The sequence below is a fragment of the Ambystoma mexicanum genome, chromosome 8, assembly GCF_040938575.1.
Source record: "Ambystoma mexicanum isolate Mex_15411 chromosome 8, UKY_AmexF1_1, whole genome shotgun sequence".
In the NCBI taxonomy this organism is placed as follows: Eukaryota; Metazoa; Chordata; class Amphibia; order Caudata; family Ambystomatidae; genus Ambystoma; species Ambystoma mexicanum.
In genome coordinates this window covers 42,096,073-42,118,696 of record NC_090929.1, presented here as the reverse complement: position 1 = coordinate 42,118,696, position 22,624 = coordinate 42,096,073, and positions in this window count along the sequence as shown.

Below are 22,624 nucleotides of genomic sequence, written 5' to 3'. Positions count from 1 at the left end.
GTTGGACTATTTTCTTCGCACAGATGTGTGTGGGACTGTGAGCCATTGTAACCATTGCATTTACGTAAGCATTTGGTAACATCCAATTCCCGCTTTTCTTGTCCACCCAACATCCCTCCAAATCCAATTCTGCAGAGCCCTTGGCCCATCCCTGTATTTCGTCGGCGGTAGCTTCCGCCTGCATTTCTCTAAAAATTACAATACCATTTTCGATCATGCAGGGCACTTCCTCCGATTGTACTGTCAACATTTTTGTATTCAAGTCAGTCGCAGTCTGTTTTGCAATTTTGTCTGCAAATGCATTTCCTTTTCCCACGTTACATGTCACTTTTTAATGCGCCTCGCATTTCATTATTGCCAGGTGCTTTGGACACGTAAGTGCAGACAGTAATCGCACAATCAGAGGGCCATCTTGTATTTGGGATGTTAGGAAACCTCTCTCGGCCCATAATCGGCCAAAGTTATGGACTACGCCAAAGGCGTACTGGCTATCAGTATAGATATTTACACTCAAGTTCTCTGAAATTTCACAAGCTCTTGTTAAGGCAAATTTCTCTGCTGCTTGGGCGGAGTTGTAAGGAATTCTATTACTCTCCACAACGCTTTTTAATGTGGTGACAGCATATGCGGCAGTTGATGTGCCGTCAGGTAATTTAAAACAAGAGCCGTCACAAAACAGTTCCCCTTCTGGTTCTTTTAGGGGTGTATCACTCAAATCAATTCTCCCTTTTGTTTCTTCCTCAGTAACCATTAAACAATCATGAGGAGGTGATTCAGTCCCACCACTGTTTTTCCCCGGGCATTGGCATTAATTCTGCTGGATTCAAAGCGCTACACCTCATAATTTGGATGTGGGGCGCGAACAATACAATTTTATATCTAGTCAATTTAGCAGAGGTGAGGTGTTGTGTCTGTGTTCTATTGAGTAGAACATCTATGGAATGTGGCACCATCAAAATTAAGGTGTGCCCCAAAACCATCCCTTCTGTTTGTTTCACCGACGCAGCACCCGCTGCAACAGCTTGCAAACATCGTGGTAGTGCGCGCGCTACAGGGTCCAGCACAGAAGAAAAATAGCCGCACGGCCTATTTCTTCCACCTTGTTCCTGTGTTAAGACAGACAATGCTCATCCTTCGTTCTCATGCACAAATAGCCTAAAAACCTTTTCATAATTCAGTGTGCCCAAAACTGGAGCAGAACTCAAAATGGATTTTAGCGAATCAAATGCTTTCTGACACTCTTCATTCCACTGCAAAGGTACCACAGCATTTTTCTTTGTTAGCTCCACCATTGGCTTCACAATCAAACCAAAGTTCACAATCCACTGACGACAATATGAAGCCATGCCTATTATAGCTCTCACACCTTTCTGTGTCGTTGGGATAGGCATACCAGAAATGCTCTTTATTCTTTCAGGCGTTAATCTTTGCCCTTCCTTGGAAAGTAAGTAACCCAAGTAAGCTACTTCTTTCTGACAGTATTGGAATTTCTTTAGGCTTGCTTTATGGCCATGCGCAGCTAGATGGGTCAATAGTAAAATAGTACCTTTTTTACACATCTCGTCCGTGTCAGCAGCGATTAATAAATCGTCAATGTATTGTAGCAATACACAGTTTGCTGGTAATTCTAACATGTCCAACTGTTCTTTCAATGCTCTATGCTCTATTGTATATGCTTGGACTTTCAGTATAGCCCTGTAGTATGCGTGTATGCGTGTAAGTGTGAATGATCGAATAAATACCTGCTTTCTTTGTGTACTGGAATGCTGAAGAAGGCGTTTTTTAAATCAACAACACTAACATATTCTGCTGATGCAGGGATCATTGTCAAGATCGTAGTGACGTCTGGCACTAACTGGCACTAACTGGAATCGGGGGTCTACCACTTTGTTCAGTGCACGGAGATCAATAATAAAACGATACGGTACCTCATTACCCCCTTTCGTGTACACCGGAAGAATGGGGCTGTTACACACGCTACCTGTAATTTCTTCAATCACTCCCAGTTTCACCAAATCAAAAACAATACCTTTCAATCCTTTTTCTCCTTCTGCTGAAATGTTATATTGCGGAATAACGCGGTAGCGTTATTCCTTCTTTCAATGTGATATTTACTGGCTCTATTTTCAAACATCCCACATCATTGTCATTCACGGCCCAAATACAAGTTGGCACTGTACTTAATTCTCCTGTTAAAGGTTCCATCATAAATTCAGAAGTCGGCATAATCTGGGGAGAAATAGCCAATAATACCCCATCTGGTGTACAATGGATAACTGCACTCAGTTTTTTCAATAGATTTCATCCTAAAATATTCTCTCCACAATGCTCTGTTAAAAGAAATGGACAATGTTCAGTAAAAGGCCCCATTGCCACTGCTACTGATTTTGACTCGGGGTTCATTACTGGGGTACCTGCGAACCCTACTGAGATATTCTGTCGCCCTGACAGAGGTATGTCTGGAACCAAATGATCTATCGAGCACTTTTGTGCCCCTTTATCTACGAGAAATCTATGCTCTTCAATCCCGATCTTCATTTCTACGTAGGGTCCTTTCTGATTCACGGGAATAGACACTGGTTCCGACCCCTGTCCTGGGCTGTTTTATTGGGGTAACAACACGTCATCTGATGTGTAATCACCACTGTTATTATAGTATGCACCTGTCTGAGTATCAAAAATGTTCCCACCTCTTCCTCTATTTCCCATTTGTGCACCTTGCTGATTTTGATTCTGTATATTTTGATTCGGAGCCTGGCCTTGATTTTGTGCACTATTCCCTTGACCATTCTGATGCTGCTGCATATGATGTCTGTTATGACCATTTGTTCCTGCGTGCCCTCCATGAGGCCTTCTCTGACCATTTCCGCCTCTATTTTGCAAGTGCGGACATTGTGCCCGCCAGTGTCCTTCCTCCCTGCAATATGCACATTGGTTTAATCCCAAAGGCCCTCCATGCATACTCGAATTCCCCCTGTTCTGTGCATTTCCCCTTCCCCTGTTGTGTCCTGCTAGCTGCTGGAGCAACACCCCTACTATCGTCGCAGAGCTTCTATTCTTATTCGCAAAGGATACTCATTACATATCTCATTTATCTCTTCTACTGAAGTCCTAGGACTTGACATCCATCTCATCGCTTCCCGCACACACACCTGCAATCTTCGTCTATCACCTATCTGTCCCGGTGGTGGCAAGGATCTCTGCGTATACAATCCTGAGGCTTTCTTCCTGCCTCTCTCAATATTTTTTCTCTTATTCCCCAGTGTGGCGAATACTTCAGAATATTCTTCATCAAGTTCATTCTTCAATTCAAACAGTCTATCTACATGCTCTTTTATCTCCTCATCTCTCCCTCTACAACGGGCTAATGCATTCAAATCCAACAATCATTGCAGTGGTAACTTTCCAATTAACTTTTTCCATTGTCCCGCCAAATATTCCCCCATGCATTCCAACAATACCTGCATTTCATTGTTCCTTCTGAAGTCACACAGTGACGCTAGCGTGGATCCCTCATCATGCTCGTATATATATATATCTCCGCTTGTTCTTGCAGCTCACACTTTCTTTCCTTGCTGATCGCGCTACGAGTTACTCTCATACATTCATTCTGCTCAATTCCACTCATGGAAGGGGCAGTCGGAACAGTGGCACCCTCTTGATTGGATGGTGCGGAGGAGGCAGTGAGAGGGGGGCTCGTCTGCTGGGGCTGTGGTAATTGCAGAACACTTGGGGCTGGCTGGCTAGTGGGCAGTACAGTGTCTGATGCAGCCTGTGGTTGTGCTGGTGTTGGGAGGAGCTGAACAGCTGGAGGGAGTTGAGTGACAGCTACTGTCGTAGTCTGTTTCGTTTCACTCCTCGGGCCCTGTTTTGTTTCAGTTAAAATTCTGTTTATCAATTCGTCTGATGTGCGTAGCTCTCTTTGTGGATATATTTTTTCTATGTTTAATTCATTGTGCCTCCTTGCCTTTCTCAAGCTGTTACTCATCTCCTCCTCCTTCTCCTCAGCTTTCTCCATCTTTGACTTATGCCTACGCGCATGTTTCTCTCTACTTCTGTATCTGAGCATTGCTTCCCTTCTCCAGTCCCTAAGGGTGTCAAGTGCCCCAGGGCGTGCTCTTTTACTTATCAATACCTTTTCCAGGTTATCTATACGTCCCATCTCAAAACTCCCATCAATCGGCCACTGAAGATTTTCCTGTTTTCTGGTTTGCTTATGCCAAGTCTCACACACCATTATCGCTCCCATACCATACTTTATGTACATCTCATAATTCGGCGTTCCTCCCGGTGGTGCTTCCTGGCCAGTTTCCAAAGATTGTTCACCGCAGCGGAAAAATCCCGCTAACGTGGACAATACCCCAGGCATGTTTTAACCTTACCCTTGGCTAATCAAACTTACCCTGGGTGTTTGATTTTGCAAAATCAACTCTCAACCAATATTAGGATTACTTACAAATCGGGGTACGACTCACCTGATCAACCAATTTGTCTTTCCAAGACATAATTCGTCCGTATACTGATGCAACCAATGACGTTGTGTCTGTGTATCTCGGCTCTGCCTCGTTTCGGGACCCTCGCCTCCTTGTTCGCTGGCCGGGGACGTCGATCAGGGATCAGCAGTGTGCAGATCTGCAGAAAGGAGTCTCATCACTTACGCAGGGCACCCCGAACACCTCTCGATCCCCGTTCGATCGCTCCTGTCCTCGCCGTTCTTGTAGCCTTCCTTATTTTGCAACGTACACGATGGAACAAGTGGGGGAGGGTCCCTATTCGGGCGCCATCTTGAAGGGGCCCCTGAGGGACCCTCGAATGTGGAAACAAGGCACAGTCACCACACACGAATAGATAAGCCAAACACGAGGTTCTGTTCCCAAAATCTAGGGTTTATTGCAATACAAATAGTTCCAATTGGCCAAGTGGTCCCACTCCCCACAACGTGTGTCTAACAGACCTCGGGGGACGCGAGCAAACAAGAGTCGTACATCATTTACATATATACAAAAGGAGCACCTTTCCAATCAGCAATGACACAATTGATGCCGCCCCCAATTCATTTCCCTTTGAATTAGAGGCGATGATTGACCATCATGACAAATATGACACTTCAGACCACCATATTTAGTAACAGGTTGCAATCTCCATTTTTACAGACACCATTCTTTGTTTGCGAGAACACAGCGTTTCTGTTTTTCATGGGCAAGCTGCATGTAGGAGACTGGCACATACCAGGCCTCTCTATCACTAAGTTTCGTTTCTCGCTCTAGAAGTCAGCCCGCTCTCCGGGCCCTCACTGGGCACAGAAAGGGGGGCCGTAAAGAAGATCATAATTCAACTCTTTAAATGCTAGTTTCGTACATTGCTATTCTTTCTTTCAGGAGACTCGCTGGCATTCGTGTACTGATTATATGCCTTGCTCCCTGTCTTCAAGGATACGTGAGGGAGGGAATCGGGCATTCCTGTCTGGCTCTCCAGTGTAATGTTTCAACATGTTTCTTAGCCTTGGACCATTGAAGCGAAATAATATCTACAGCAAAGCAGTTTTACATGAGGCAAAGTGGCAACGTTAGAGAGAGCAGAGAGAGAAAACAAAATGGCGTTTCTGGTCATCTTAAAATGGCTTCACTCTAGTTAAACTAATAGCTACGTAATAACTAATGACTAATGAATATATATTCTTACACTGTAAATGAGGCGGTTGGTCTTCGGCCAACCAATTATCATTCATTTCCGGACCCTCAAGGGCTGCTTAGTTTTTCTGGACTGTCAGATGTTCTAGGACTTGGAATTGGCAGTCATCTTTCACTAGAGTTACGAGCCCCGCACAAGGTCTCCCTAGGGATCCTTTCTGTGCCGGATTTATGTAGACCTGATAGCCTTCGCACACTGGAGTTGTTCTGATCCATCTCTCTTGTAGGCAGATTAGTTCATATTTTCCTAAAAAGTTTCTTCCTCCCGAGTATAGGTGACCAAATCCCTGTGTATTCCGTGAGGGCAGGAGAGGTTTATTCCCCTCTCCTCTGTGTGTGACTTATTGTCTCTTTTTCTCCGATCTAATACTTTGGGTACGTGGTCGCATTTCACTTTTCTCCTGTGTCACATCAATGTCTCCTGCCCCTTTGGCCTTCTGACTCAAATTGTCGATCGTAAATCTCAGCTTGCTAGCAGGTTATCCATCGATTTTCAGTATCCATTTGTTTTGTTAGAATGGCCTAAACTGGAGTCTACTGTATCGTCCTACAGCTTTCTCCTTCAGTGCACTCAACAGGTTTATTTCTCTCCTAGGCTTTTTAGGTAAAGGTTCTACAACCTCCTCTGTAGGCAATTTAATGTTTCTTGGGAAGGCTCTAGAGCCGTTAGTTTTGCGCTTGGTTGCCTGTTTTTTGGTTTTCTTTTGGTTAAGTCCTTTAAATTCTTTTTGTGATGGGTCTTCTGAGCTAATGTTCTTTTTCTCATATTGCTGTGTAGGTTCCTTGAAAATCGCATAGCTCGATTTAATCTCCTCATCATCCAAAATCAACAGACAATCTGAGGTGATCGGCCTGGGTACTTTTAGACCCTTCCCTAGAACTAGTGGTCCACCTACTTTTTGCTTTGATTTGTCTGTTTCAGGATGTTTCCTCCTCGGATCTTCATGATCCTGATCTCTTGTAGGATTCTGTTTTGGATCTATGATCAGAGAGGATTGCTGATTGAGCTTTCTTATCCATTTATGATCATCTAGGATTGCTTCCATCAACAGTTGCTTGTCATTTGATTCCTGACGCGCCAGTTCACACAGCCGGTTTTGCCATTGGTGTGACAGGTCTGACTCTTTCTGCAGTCTCGCATCCAAATGCTTCGTAAAACTTACTATATTGCCCAACCCCTCATCAGTTTTCAAAGTTAAGGTGTGTAGTGACTGCAAGGTTTCATTAATAGATTCATATAGTTTCAGAAAAGGGGCAAGCGTGATATTCAATGCTGCCATCACCACATTCTGAGTGTTGGCAAGATCATCCATCCTCCCCTTGCAGCACAGATCACTTATTTTCCCCAGGGAGATATCATCGATCCCCACTGTCTTGGCCTCATTGGGCTCCCCCTGGGGGAGTTGGCCTCTATGGTCTATAATTCAAGGTGTGGTTTTCATCCGGCTTCTTCTGCTCCTCTTGGGGGCGCAGTTGTCCTGCCGGGGTGGTGGATTTATCTTGAGAAGCCGGTTTCAACTGGGGCGGATCTTTCACTGTGGTTGAAGTTTCTTTTACCAACCCCTTCTGGTTAGTGTTTACATCAAGATTATCCATCATTTCCTTTTCTTGTAGAGGAGGTTCTTCTTGCCTTAATGCATCGCTCAGTACTTCCGGGTCCATGCGTGAAGCTTGATCTTGTAATTCCCACCCTGGTGGCTTTCCTACCATGTCTTTGCCTGCTGGGGCCTCCTTACTTGGGTTCTCGATAGTCGGGTCCCCCAGGTGTAGCTCTAACATGGGACAAATCTCACTTACCTCGCCTACCAGATCTTCCCAGCCATGCGTCAGCAAATGAGTGGGGTCATCCGGGTCCAGGCACCCCTCCGTCAGCCTCGAGTGGTGTAGCCTGTCTCCTGTATCATTCTGTGGCGTGTGCTGGTTTATATCCCCCAAGGTCATAGAAGCCACTGGTATAATTTTTTCTGGGCCGGGTGTAACCTGTATGGTTGTTTTTACAGGCTCACCACCCCTGCCCACTGAGTCTGTAGATGAGCTTTCTTCCGTATCTGACATAGATGTAGAAGGCAAGCCCTTCTCCTGGGCTTTGGTTAGGAAGGCAAGGCGGCTTTGTTTCAAAGGCACTAAGCCTTTGTTGAGACCTCCCCTGGCCGGCGACAGGCCCCCGGCAAGAGCCGGGTAGGAGGCTACGCGCTGCCTTACCTGCTGTCTGGTTGTCACTCTTTCTTCCTCCCCTAGGTCCGAGGTGTCGCTTTTGAGGCGGCCCATCGTAGTGCAGCTCCTCTATGGGTAGTGAGTGCGAAGGGGCAAGTTTATCTCGGCTTGCACTTTTCGTTCGAATCCGCACCCGCCGCCCCGCTGCTCCACCAGCAACACCGACAACACCACTTTCGCAGGACCCTTTGGTTTTCCGGGTTGTTGGTGTATTTTGTCTTTTGATGGTTCAAATACTATCAGGTGTTTCTGGATTCGTTAAGATAGAATCTAGTAGTTTGTGGTGATTGCAAAGAGTACTGGGTGGATCAAAGGCCTGTGGCCCGCAGTCTCCACTTTATGGTAATCAGTGTAGGTACTTTCACTTAGGGGTGTGTCTGCTTTGCAACTGCTTTATATTCCTTGTCCTTGCACCAAAGCCGCCAACCAGGGCTTACGCCGCAAGGGTGACAGTGCGGTGCTTTTAAAAATGCCGGAAATGTCACGTGATATAGTCACGTGCTCCTCTTCAGCTCCGCCTCCCTCAATGCAGCAAGAGCCCGGCGCTCGCAATGCTGCTGGAGGGGGAAGCTAGCAGGCGGGTACAGGCACAATTCAATGAGGTAAGATGCTCCTGATGCTCCGTCTGAAATGACACCAAAGTTCTGCTTTCATATAATGGCAGTAATGGAAGTATAGGAAATCATGCCCATACTGCCATGCCAATGTAGGCAGGTATGCACATGTAAGAACACTCAAAGTGTTGTCTTTGCCCATAATGCTAGTAAAAACTGTCATGCCATTGTTAGAAAACATGTTCATACTCTGGGACAGGTCCCGCCACTCTGTCGCCGTCTGTCAGTCCAAGGGTGTTTATTAAAGTTATAACAAATAGCTTTTTTGAGGGCTGTGGGGTAGTTTTAGGGACACCCTGTGTCTTGGGGAAATGTAACACTGGGGACGTCCCTCTCTCTCTACTTCCCACTGGTTTACCCCCTTCCTAGCCCAGACATCCGTAACAGGATGTTAGCGGCTCCCAACCTATCTGTCTGATTCCTTCCTTAGGCTAAGCTTGTCTTCCCTAAGGCATTGACTGACTGCCGCCCTAGGGGTCTTCTAGATTTCCCTGGCTTAGCCCAGCTTACCATTCTAGGGATGTTATAGGGATGGTGCCGTCCTCTGCCCTTTACCACCGACTCGCCACACATGCACAGTTTCTCCTGACACTCTTCCCTACGCAGGGTTGCAACATGTCCTCCTCTCGCCATTCTACTATCCTTCTTATCTTACACTCCTCCTTCCTACCTCTCTCCTCTGATATTACTTCTCTTCTTACTGCTTGTCTCACTACCGATATTCCCTCCAACTACCTTTCTAGTACTGCCATCATTGTTATCTTCTCCTGCCTCCTGCGCTACCTCCTTGCCAGTACTGCTTCTCCGGTGTGACTTCACCTTTCTGCTCTTACCACTACTCCTATTCCACTAATGTCTCTCACTAATACCGCCTCTTACTGCCCCTACCACCTCTCACTATCACTACTCCCACTCTGCTGCTACTACCCCTTCTCTACCACTATTACTACTCTTGCTTCTAGCTCTATAGCCTCACTCTTTATGGCTACTTGCTGCTAGGACTAACCCTCCCTCCATCTATTACTACCTCCTCTCTGCTCCTACTACACTCACTCCTTACTCCCATGCACAAATATTCTATGGACCCTTCTCTCCAATAGCCTCCCCACTCCTTTCAAACGCTCCTTCTCTGCTCTCTCGGGCGTCCTCGTCCACCTCCTGTCCTCACCCATTAACCCACACTACACCCTTCCCAAGCTTTTCTTTAAATGTCCCACGCACTCCCAGGATTGGCCACCTTACACTGACCCATAACTTACCTGGCTCCAGAGCTGTGACAGGGGAGGGTCTGGGGAGGCTTTGGAAGGGCTTGTAAACCCCACTCCCATCTCTGCATAGTACAGCTGCATTTTAACATGGGTCATGTCGTGGCCCATAGGGAATTGCTGTTACATTTATTCAGGGCGCCTTGCCGGCCTTGCTGCACTACATTCCACCCTGGTGGGCTAGTGGGTATTTTCAATATATTTACTCCCTGGTGGGTTAGTGATGGTTTTAATATATTAATTCTTTGGTGGGTTTCAGCACCCAGCTGCCGTACATGACTACGTGTGCTTCCGTGTTCTTTTGCGAGTTGGTCTGGGCTAGTATGGCCCTTAGGCCTACAGGGATGACGTCCACAGTTATTTCTGTGTCCCACTGTGGGTTGAAGTACGCTAGCTGGCAGTTGATCGCTAGTTCTTGTTTAATCGTGGAGAAAGCTTGTTGGCACTGTTCCTCCCAGATGAATGGTTGGTCCTACTTTAGCAACTGTCGTAAGGCGCTGGTGTGTGTCGCGTAGTGGGGAAGGAATCGTGGGCAATACCCTATGCCTAGGAATGAACGCAGGTCAGACACATCTTTTGGGCTCGTAAGGTTGACAATGGCGTTGATCTTGTCAGGGTCTGCTCGGATGCCTTGGTCTGAGAAGATGTGGCCAAAAAAACACAGACTGTGCTTGTTGACTTCGCATTTGAGGCATTTGAGTGTGAGACCGGCTTCCTGGAGGATGTGGCATACCTCTTTCAGTGCCTCATCATGTTGATCCTGTGCTATTCCGAATACTAAGATGTTGTCGCTTTAGTTGAAAGCGTTAGTCACTGGGTTTATCAGTCTGTGAATGGTTTCTTGGTACATTTCTGCCGCTGACAAGATTCCAAAGTTCAGCCTCTTATAGCGGAATAGGCCTTCATGTGTTGTAAAGGTTGTTATGGGTCTTGACTCAGGGTCGATGACTACCTGGTGGTAGCCCTGGTTTAGGTCCAGCTTTGAGAACCGGGTGGCCTGGTTGAATCTCACCAGCATGTCCTCGATGTTTGGTCCTGGGTGTCTCTCCTGTTGGATGGCCGTTTTGGGTTTTCTCATGTCGACACAGAGGCGAAGGCATCCGTCTGCCTTGGGGATGACCACTAGTGGGGACACCCACGGGGTGGGCCCTCCTGCTCTCTCGATAATGTAATTGCCAAGTAGTAGCTATAACTCATGCGTTACCTTGGCTTGTAGGTGGAACCCAAACCTTCTGGGGTCTTGCGGTATGGGTTGTACCGAGGGGTCATTATAAAGTTTGATCACTGTGTCTTTTAACATACCAACGCCCCTGAACGAGTTTGGAAATGTGATTCTCAGTGTCTCTAGGTCAAGCGCCCTCTGGGATATGGCTTGTATGGATTGGGCGTTTGGTGGGTATCCTAGAATCGTCTCCGACTGGTCATAGTAGAGGTCTATTAGGTGTAGCGCGATGGCTGTCTTGTAGCTCAAGAGGCATCTCCCTGTTTCTGGGCTATGGATGACGTGGATCATTGTTGGCACTCTTCTTCCTCTGTGCATTAAATCACATAGGAACTGACCTTTGGATGTTAGGGGTAGGGTGGTGCCCCATTTAAAGATGTGAGCTTGAGATGGCCGTAGGGGAAATGTCTCGATGAGCGCTTCATAGGTTGTCTGGTTCATTACGTTGACCGTTGCACCTGTGTCAATGAGAAACGGTGTGTCGGTCCCTCCTAGATTGACTGTCACTCGGGGCGCTGCACTGTCATCAGATGAGTCACATATGAGCCGTACGTATTCTCTACTGTACCGGTCGTAGACCGGATACTGCTCCGTTCCTGGTGGTTGCTCTTCAACAGGAGGGTTCTGATATGAGTCTCGGGCATTGAATTCCCTTCTCGGGTCTTCCTCAGGAATGGGCTGCCTTTGGTAGATTTCTTCCGGGTTGTTGTAGGTTTCACTTGCTGGCTCCATTTGCAGGTTTTCCACTGCTCGGATGAATCCGGGATGCGTGGTGCTCCTGGTAATGTTGCTTCTGGCATTGTCCCTCTCGGGGTATGGTCGCGTGTTTGGTGGCCTTGGCCGTTCATATCGTCTGTTCGGTGTCATCTGGCTCAGAGGCCTGTAGGCTTGCAGTTGTGGTGCTCTTTCTCGACACATGCTCTGGAAATGGTTTCCCTGGCTGCGCCTCATACACATCTGGCCGATTGCCGGGCATTGTCCTTTGTGGGGAAACTCGAACTGCATTGGTAGCATTATCTCTCTGGTTGGGTTCGGCGTGCCTGGTTCTAGGAGTGTTGTCGGGATGGGGCGCCGAACTAGCCAGTCTGCCCTTGTGGGTTGTTGGTGATTGCCGCTATGGTATCCAGTTTCTTTGGGCTTTCGATGTTGGCAGCTTGTACATCGACGCGCTCATAAACCCTTGCCAGTTCCGCTATCTCTTGCAGGGGGAGGGGCTTCTTTAGTAGGTGTTACCGGAATTGGGAAGACAGACATCCTTCTATTACTCTTAGCCGGATGGCTTTGACGTCATTAAAATTTGCGAAGTCGCAGTATGTTATTTTCCGTTGAAGGTGTAGGATGAATTGTCCAATTGTTTCATGGGGTGCCAAGATGCACTGGTTAAATGTGCATCTTTCGTATTCTCTGTTTGGTAGCACCACTAGGCGGCTGTTGATTGCAGTGATGAGTAGCGGGTAGGTGGTTCTCTCCTGGGCAGGGATGGTTTTGATGACGCTCTTGATGTCCTTTTTCCGACGAGGTTGGTGAAGATGTCCAGCTTGTTGGGGGCTTCCTGATTGCCCACAGCTCTCATGAACTCTTCAAATTCATCCATGCATTTCGGCCATCTTTGACCTTGATTTTCCTGTGGCTCAATCGTAAACGGATTGGGGCGGCGCAGCAATGACACTGGGTTCGTGGGTGTAACTCCTGCGAGGGGCGATGCAGCTCCATCCACTGTGGTGCCTCCTGATTGTGACATTGTGGCGTGTCGGCGTCTGCTGGCATTGGTTTCCCTTCTGTGATGGTTTACGATAGTGGGTTTTGATGTGCACCACTCAGTGTTGCATGCCACTCGCTCTTTGTGAGGGTGATCCACGTTTTCTAGTGGGCTTGTGTGTCTGTGAATAGTCCTTTCCGTCTTTTGATTTTTTTGTTTTCCTAGGGCGAGTGCTGGTGTGCTGCTCGACTGTTTCACCCAGTGATCCTCGCTTTCTAGTGGTTTATTGGTGTGGGCTTGCCACGTTCTGTGACGCACGCTTTCTTCTTTGTATCTGCATGTGTGTGTCTTTCCTTTTCTTTTGTTATTTTTTTTGGATGGTCCTCGCTTTCTAGTGGTTTATTGATGTGGGGGTCGCCACATTCAGTCCGCTTGGAGCGTGCTGTGCCCTTATCCCCCACCTTCCGGGCCATCTCCATACCTCTCCCCTTCAAGGTTGCAGTTGCTCCGTGCGGTCCTCTCCTTCTTCCGGCACTGCTGCTGCTGGCCTCTTCCTGCGCTTCTTCGGGGCAGTCTCCACACCGTCTACTGCGCTCCGGGCGTCTCAGGCCTCCTCACCGGACATCGCGGGTCTCCTGCAGCTGGGCTCCTCTTCGCGCTTCTCACAGGCGGTCTCACCACCGGCCGTACTCCGGGCATCTCGGGCCTCCTCACGGGATGTCTCGGGGCTCCTGCTGCTGGGCTCTTCCGTGGTCTGGTGCTCCTCCTCCGCACCGGCACGTCGGTTCCTTCCGCCTCACCCGCAGCGTGACACTTCCTTTTGCCGTGCTTGGCTGGGTCCACTGTTGCGGTCCGCCTCCTTCGGATCGGCAGTGCACGTCCCCTCCTCCTGGTACTGCGGCGTGGGGTCTCTCGTTGCCAGTTGTTGTGTTGCAACTGGGCCCACTCATGCAATCAGGCGCGGACCCTGAATACGTCTTACTCTCACTTTATTCCACTACATACTGGTTTCCTTCCACCTCCCTTCCTACCGCCGCTCCCTTTCCCGTTTGTCCTTTTGCTTTCCCCCTAAAGGGGCAGATGTGCCTTTTCACGTAACAGTGGTGATTCCTAATTGCGCGTGGGCTCCAGCAGACGCTGCTCTCCAGGGTGCTGCTCTGCCTCGTGGCTCCTGCACAGTATCCCCTGGCCTGCTCGCTCCACCTTCTCTTCCTTGCTGCAGGGGTTTGACGGCGGTGCTACTGACTCCTGCGGGAAGGGGTCCCGTGAGCTGCCATTGTGGTGTCAGCCCAGCCCATCCCCCCCCTTGTTCTCCAGCTCCGCGGGTGTTGTCCCTAGCATCAGAGCAGCCACAGTGGGCTCCATTGCAGCTCTGCTGTTATGTCTACAGGAGGGGCTAGGAAGGGTCTGCCTACTCTGGTTCTGACACCCTTCGGGATGTTGGGGGTTTGCCACACCACTGTAAGAAAACATGTTCATACAGGTTACACCAGTGTAACCTCCCCAGAACCAGTAAGAACAAACATCATGTTGCCTTTGGCCATAATGATAGAAACAATGTATATCACTGTAGGAGTACATTTCCATGCTAGCTCTGCCCCAATGCAGCCCCCATTAATCCAATCAGGGGCTTTCTCTCTGGCATGCATGATTGCACATATATTCGTACATGCACCCATACAAGATACACTCTATATTATTTACACGTGCACTGGCCTCGCATTCACATGAGCACACAAACAACGTGCATGCTGCTACCTCATTCACACCCCCACCCATACACTAATACATACATGCTGACTGGACTTACATTCACACAATGACTTACACAGATCCTTGTGTGCACAAAGCATACATACATACATACATATACAGTAAGGTTTTCTTTCTTATCTGCTCCTGCTTCAAACTCCAGACATCGCCTTACACGCCGCCACAATGGCTCTCAGGGTCTTGCACACGCCCAAAAGGAACCAGGAAGCAGGGAGAGCTTACGAGGGCCTGATTTTGCAAGTGTTTAAGGAAGGTAATTACCATATTGTCCTTGCCAAATTCTATTACATCTTTTTTAAAGAGCAGTCTAGATGCATTCTATAAATGCAGTGCGCATTTGGCTCCTGGGCTGTATTACTGCGAGGCTCCAGCAGGCACAGAACCGGGCAACCAACACAGTTTTTAAACTTAAACCTTGATCACTCCCCCAGCACTAATATGATTGCAACGGCTGCCAGTAGAGAAAAGGACTCCGTTTAACATCTGGTTCGTCCCTAGTCCTGAGCAGCGAGCAGCAACCTTCTGAATGGTCTGCAATTAGAGTGCCACACTCAAGACTGCATAGCTTTCAACTCACAGGCCTTTTGGCTGGTGCCACCCACCTTGAAAACAGCCGATTCACCCGCCTCCTGCACGCCCATTCGCTTCAATGGACTCTCACCCGCCAAAAACTAAATCCGTGGCGGCACCAAAGGTTGAGAGCTGTGGGACTTATCTGCAGGCTGCTAATCCCTTGCTTAAAAAAGGCTAATTGGTTGGAAACCCCTTTGGGCTGTTTGGGCAAGTCATGTAACGTTTAGAAAACTCTTAAGACCAACCCTTTTCATTGGAGCCGACCTTTCTCCAGACTTTGGGGAAATGATGTGATGTCCATCTGTGTTTGGAGTGGTGTCATGGTGCTCTTCCTCGTCCCAGTACTTTAAAGTGTGTACCTGGAGACGTGGCATCATTTGGACCTGTGGGGGGTGGTTCTGACTTATCTGAATGACACCTAGTCTTTCAGGAAGTCCGGAATACTTCTGGTGACTTTTAGGGCAGGTGGGCGGGAAGAACACCTTGGTCGCCTTCATAGGAAGATGGATCTATTGAGCACGCTCCAGGGCTAGTATAGAGCTGGTGCCCGCTCCTGGCCAGAAAGCAGTCTCATGCAGCTGGAGGCACTGCACCTCCCTGGGCTCCGGGGAAGTCTGCTTATTGGATATTCGTAGGGCGGCCACATGCGTGGACCCAAATATGACCATAAAACAGCATAGGTTTAATGTTCGGGATCATCAGTCCTGCAAGAGTTTGCTGCAAGAGTTCTGAGCTCAGGCCTCCGCTAAGAATTCGATTGCTTGTCAGATACACAATAAAGGTGACAGGGTGAGCCCTGCAAACTGCAAGGTGCCTGCAACCTCCTTCACTCGCAGCACATCCCAGGAGCTTTGGTGTTCCTCAAAAGTAAGCATGAGTGCTGCTCAAAACTGGGACGAGCAAGAGTGGCGGGGAGGTGATGCTCTGATTACTTACGGTTAGACCTTCATTGCTACCCACAGCACTTGCTACTTGCCTCGCCCATCCAGTTAGGATGGGGGGCATGATCCGGGTGATTCCACGGGTGGTGGGCAATCAGAGCTATTATATACAATGGACAAGATGGAGTTGCAAGTTGAACAATGGCTCCTGTGATGGAGGTGGGCACCTCAAGTGTAAGTGTTGGGATGAGGAATAGGACTAATGGAGATTACCAATGAGTCACCAGAGCACGTGTGGCTATTTTCTACATGCATGCACTGAAGCATGCTGCGACATGATGGAATATTGCCGTGTAGGTAAAGTCATGCGCAATCCTCGTCGCTGTGCGCGTGGTCGCATGAGAGCAGGCACAGGAGTCTGTCGTGCATGTGTCAACTGCAGTCTTCATCTCATGAGCCGCCCACTAGCTCGCATGCTTGCACGTGCTCCTGACTCTGCCATGAGCATTACAGGGATCAGAGCAACCATCGATGGGCAACGAACTGGGTGGAATCTAGTTCAGCCATGTCAAAAAGACACAACGACACATACACACGGCAGGGAAATAAGAAATTGTACAAAATGGCTTGTTGGAGGTGACTGGCGCCCCCCGCGCGCATCGCCGCAAGCCCCAGCACCAAGAACGGAGACACACACATCTGTCTTGGTTCGGGCTTCCCGGTCGCACTGACGCGGCCGGGAAACGCCCCGTTTATTTGTACTGCACGCAACGGCGTGCAACGTCACGCCGTCGCGTGCGCGCCCGTCATTGGGCAGCGCCACACTCCACCTTTTTCGGGGAGAACCAATGATCACAATTCAACTATACACTGCAAACCAAACAACACTGCAAATAGAATGACTCACAAACCCCGATGCCATGAACACCCCTTTATTAGCATCCACCCGGGTCCCCCTAGTTAACAGTTGTCACTCTTCTGATCATCAGCCAAGTGTCCCAGCACGTAATCGGTGAGGCGAGCAGGTTTCCCTCGCCCAGCCCTCTGGGGGTACCTCCGGCTCGCCTCCGGCACGGGTGATCTGTCCGCCGACGGGCCCCGGGCTGGGGACTCCGGCATGCAGGGTTGGTCTCCCTCATCCTCCGGGGCTCCTCCAAGGTCCGGATCAGGAGGAGGGTCAGTTCTGGGATCCCTAAGCTTCTTGAAGAAGCTTACATTGCGAGTTACTTCCGACCGGCCATCTGACGCAGTTACCATGGAGCCCCTGACAGCCACCACGTCTAGTGGCTCAGGCTCGTACGGCAGGGAGAGCTTCCCATGCGGATGTCGATTGCGAATGAGGACCTCATCGCCCTGCTCCAGCTGTTGTGGGCAGAGCCCCCTCTGCACGTTCTCTCGCTCAATTCTCACTCGCCGGTCCATTTCGACTCGTTGGTCACCAATTACCGCAGGCTCTCGTTCTCCGACCTCTGGCAACAACCCTCGAGGACACCTCCTGAACATCGCCTCCGCCGGGGCCACCCCCGTGGACGCATGGGGCGTGGTGCGGTACACCCTCAAGAATTGGTAAAGGGCTCACTGTAGGGACTGCCCCTGTCCTTGGGCGATTCTAAAGGTCATGTTGAGAGTCCTCATCAAACGCTCTGCCTCCCCATTTGCTCGAGGCCAGAGAGGCGTGATCTTCCGGTGCACCACCCCACAGCTCACCATTAGTTCTGCAAACCGTTCACCCTGGAATGGCGCACCATTGTCCGAGCACAGCGTGTGTGGAAACCCATGAGCCGCAAACAACTTCTCCACAGCCACAACCACGTGTTCAAACGCCACGGACTCCACGAACTCCACCTCGGGGTACCTGGAGTATTCGTCAACTAAGACCAGGAAGTGGGTGCCCATGGTGGTGGACCCGAAGTCGGCATGAACCACCTCCCATGGATGGGTCCCCCTTGGCATTACCTCAATGACTGGCTCCTGCTGTACAGGCGATGCCGCCTGGCACCAGACACAAGCCGCCACAAAGTCATCCACCTTGCGTTCCAGCTCGGGGAACCACACCTTCATCCGGAGGCGGGCCTTGGTCTTGGCGGCCCCTTGGTGACCCCGGTGCACCAGTGCAATCACGTCGCCCACCTTTGACTGGGGAACTACAATCCGATCACCCCGAAGCAACAGGCCCGATGTGGAGGACAGTTCTTCTCAGACCTTCCATAGTTGCTCCAACCCAGTCCGGGCCTCCTGAGTGCGCCCAGACAGGGCCTCGAGTGCTGACTTCCAGGATCCTTGCTGCATGGACTGCCTCAGCACCTTGAAACACTCATCCTGTACCGCCGCAGCCTCCAGTTCTTGAAGAGGCATGGCATTTGGCGTGACTGCTTCCACCACGACTCGGACATGCTCCTCGGCTTCTTCTTCACAGGCATCTCGGTCCCCTCCTCCTGGCGCCCTGGGTGTCTGGAAAGGTAGTCAGCTGCGTTATTTGCCCCCGGTCGGTATACCAGAGTCACCCCATACTCCAAAAGAGCCAGCATCCACCTTTCAATGCATGCTGGCGGCTTGGATGACGACCCTGCTAGGTTGGGCAGCAGTGGCTTGTGGTCAGTTACCACTGTCACTTGTTGTCCGAGTACATAGAGCCGGAAGTGGCGGCATCCCCACAGCACGGCCAGCGCCTCGCGCTCAATCTGCGAGTATCGTTGTTCGGCGTCCGACAGTGCTTTGCTGGCATACGCAACTGGCCGGACACCGTCATCACGGTCAATCTGTGTCAATACAGCACCCAGGCCAAAAGGGCTGGCGTCCACGATGATCTCCGACGGTAATGCAGGATCGAAGAACGACATAGTGTCCTCGGCTGTGAGGGCACTTCTAATGTCTTCAAAAGCCGCCTGCTCCAGTGGGCCCCAATTCCAGATGGTGTCTTTTCTCATCAGGGCCCTGAGAGGCTCAGACCTGGATGCCAAGTTCTTGATGAACCGCCCACAGTAAGTGACCATGCCCAAGAAGCTTCGCACCTCCGATACTGACTCCGGTGGTTGTGCCTTCTGAATGTCCAGTACCTTCTTGGGGTCAGGAGACACCCCCCTTCCTTGAACACAAACCCAAAGAACTCCAGGGAGGGGCGCAGAAACTCGCACTTCTCCTTATGGAGGGTGAGTCCCAGCGACCGCAGCCTCTCGAATGTCCTCACCAAACGCCTCAGATGGTCCACCTCTGCCCTCGCAAACACCAGAATGTCATCGCTTATGATCAAGACGCCCTCGAGGTCAGCTAGGGCACCCCGAATGATGTTCTGAAATACTTCAGCCACCGAGGACACCCCAAAACTCAGCCTCTTATAGCGATACAATCCCCGGTGTGTAGTGAATGTGGTAATGTACCTTGACTCGGGGTGGAGGACGACCTGGTGATAGCCAGCCCGGAGGTCGAGTTTCGAGAAGAACCGAGCGCCCTGCACCTCCGCAATGATGTCATCCAGCGTCGGGGTGAGGTGCCGCTCCCTCTCGATGGCCTTGTTGGGGATCCTCATGTCTCCACAGATCCTGACTGCGCCCGGCTGTTTAAGTTTCCTTGCCACCACTATAGGGGACACCCAGGGAGTCGGGCCCTCCACCTTTTCTATGATGTCTAGATCGACGAGGCTGTCCAGTTCTTTGTCGACCTGCTCACGGAGGTGGAATGGTACCCTCCGATGTTTCAGGACCACCGGCTGTACCGACTCATCGATATGCAGCCGCACCGGCTCCCCAGCCATCCGCCCAATCCCCTTGAACAGAGCCTCATGCTTCTCCAGTAAGTCATTGATGTCTTCCAGGTAGACGGAGTACGCGAAGCTGACGATGACGAGGGTTTCTGCCGCTGCACAACTTAGCAAAGTATTCTTACTCACTGGGATCACGTAGAAGCGTGCTGTGATGTGAGAGCCATCGTGTTCTACTTTTGCTACGAATGCTCAGTCGAGAAGGATGGGCTCCACACCACCGAACGCAAAGATGCGGGCCCTGGGTGTGACCAGCTTGGGTGGCTGATCAATGGCATTGTAATGTTCACGGGCCATGACGTTTACCGACGCCCCTGTGTCCACTAGTACCGGGACTAGAGACTGGTTCACCTCAACCACGCACCTTGGCTGTCGTCGGTTCCTGCTTCTCAGAACCCCCACACTTCAGACAAAAAATATGTTCTCTTCATCTTCTTCCTCTGCTTCTTCCACCTGGGCCTCCTCCTCGCTCTGGTCCACTTGAGCGACATTGGACGGCCGACCTTGGCGGGTGGAGCTAGCTAGGCCTTGGCCCCTTGGCACCAACACAGGCATAGTCGCCCTACACAACCTTGAGAAGTGGTCCGGCAACCCACACCGTCCACAGGTCTTGCCAGCTGCAGGGCATTCTGATTGGTGGGGGAGGTCATGCCCGCATTTTTGGCAAATTTTGCCTGCCCTCCCAGCTCTGTCTCGGGTGCTGCCACCAAACCTCCTGGTACCTCTTCCTCCTCGCCACATCACGCAGACCTCTTCAGTCTTGATAGGCCGCGACCCAGCCTCCATTCTTGCGGCTCTCGCTTCCGACACCTCGTGGCACCTTCCTAGCTCAAGGATGCGCTGGAGCGTTATCGCGGGCTCCCTCAGCACCTAGCGCCTGAGCTTGCCTGATGAGCATGCCTGGATAAGCATGGTCCTGATCATATCCTCTGCGTCACCCCAGGCACAGGCGAGCGACAGACGCCTCAAGCGCCCATAGAAAGTGTCCAAGGTCTCGTCATCTTTTTGTTTGGCAGAGAGCATCACAAACCGCTCATAGTCCGCGTTGGCAAGGGGCAGAAAGTACGCTTGTAGGGCGACCTTTGCTTGATCATAAGTTCCATTCCCTTGTGGCAGAGATTCAAAAGTCTCCTGGACAGAGGGCCCTGCCGAGTATAGCATCGTAGCCAGCCTGGTGTCGTCATCAACCACCTGGGCAGCCCTGAAGTACATGTCCAGGCGGTCCACCCACCTTCTCCATCTGGGCCCCAAGCTGGAGGGCGGGCCCGACACATCAAATTCGGGTATGGGCTGCAGAGCAGCATGGGCACGTACCTGGGCCATGACAGGTGCGGCTTGTTGAATGCCAGGTGGTGCAGCTGGTTGTATTTGGGGTACAAGAACCGGAACCGCTGCCTGACCACCTGCTGGTTGCTGCATTGGAAGCTGTCGGCCCTGCGGGGCCGCTGGGGCACGAGGAAGTAGCTGCGCCGCCGTGCTGTGTGCACCGTGTTGGTCCTCGGTGTCACTCATGAGTTTGAGCGCACAGGCACTCCCAGAATGTTGACCAGGAGCCGCAACTCAAACACCCAGTCCAAAATGACTTTCAGCATGGACCACCCCTGGATACAGTCACTTGCAGCACACCTCTGTGATGAAGAGGATGAAAAAGGCACCCTGCCTTTAGCTGTTCCAAAAATTGTGCCAAGGACAAATAGGCTATGCAGACCCAGCCAAGATGGGCCTTCTCCTTGCTTCCACTCGACGTAGAAAACCCAAAATTGAGTCTATGCACTATTGAGGCATAACCTCGTGTATGTGTAGCCATCAGCTACCAGGATCTCCAAAAATTGGGCCTGGGGTCGCTTCAGGGCTCAAACCGGAGCCTCCCGAAGTCCCACAGCCTGTTGCACAAAATGGCCGTCAGCCGCGTGGGCATCGCACTACCTGCGGCGTGAAACGAAGTTCGTGTTCCGACCTCGTTTCGGTGAAAAATTGTTCCTGTGATCACCGCCGGGCCCGGGCATTGTTTCCCCCACTCATCGCCACTGTTGGAGGTGACTGGCGCCCCCCGCGCGCATCGCCGCAAGCCCCGGCACCAAGAACGGAGACACACACGTCTGTCTTGGTTCGGGCTTCCCGGTCGCACTGACGCGGCTGGGAAACGTCCCGTTTATTTGTACTGCACGTGATGGCGTGCAATGTCACGCCGTCGCGTGCGCGCCCGTCTTCGGGCAGCGCTACACGGCTGAGGTATTATCTGCAGAGAACAGGAGACTCATCCCACAACCGGTGCTGGAACCGCCATCGGCGACAGTGACTGGAATGCTGCACCTGAAGGACCTCCACTGCCTGGCAATGCCCTACCGCAACAACACCCAGGTGCCACCATCGCACCAGCTTTGCCATCAGCATGCAAAGTGCTGCCTGAACGCTGGGACCCACCTGGGCCACATGGATTGCAGCGCAAATAGTGCATTTTGCATCCACCAGAGGACTCTGCGATGCTGCTGCATCTAAATTGAGAAGAAGTGTGTCCCAGCAGTGATTGGGCCGGATGAAGCAGTGCGCTGACAACCAGAGGTGTGAAGGTGTGCAGCTGGCTACGAAGCAGTGCGCTGACATCCAGAAGGTGTGTAGCTGACTGCAGAGCAGTGCACTGACATCCAGAAGGTGTGTAGCTGGCTACGAAGCAGTGCGCTGACAACCAGAGGTGTGAAGGTGTGTAGCTGGCTGCAGAGCAGTGCGCTAACATCCAGAAGGTGTGTAGCTGGCTATGAAGCAGTGCACTGACATCCGGAGTTGTGAAGGTGTGTAGCTAGCCGCAGAGCAGTGCCCTGACATCCAGAAGGTGTGTAGCTGGCTACAAAGCAGTGCGCTGACATCCGGAAAGTGGGAAGCTGGCTGCGGAGCAGTGCGCTGACATCCAGAAGGTGTGTAGCTGGCTGCGGAGCAGT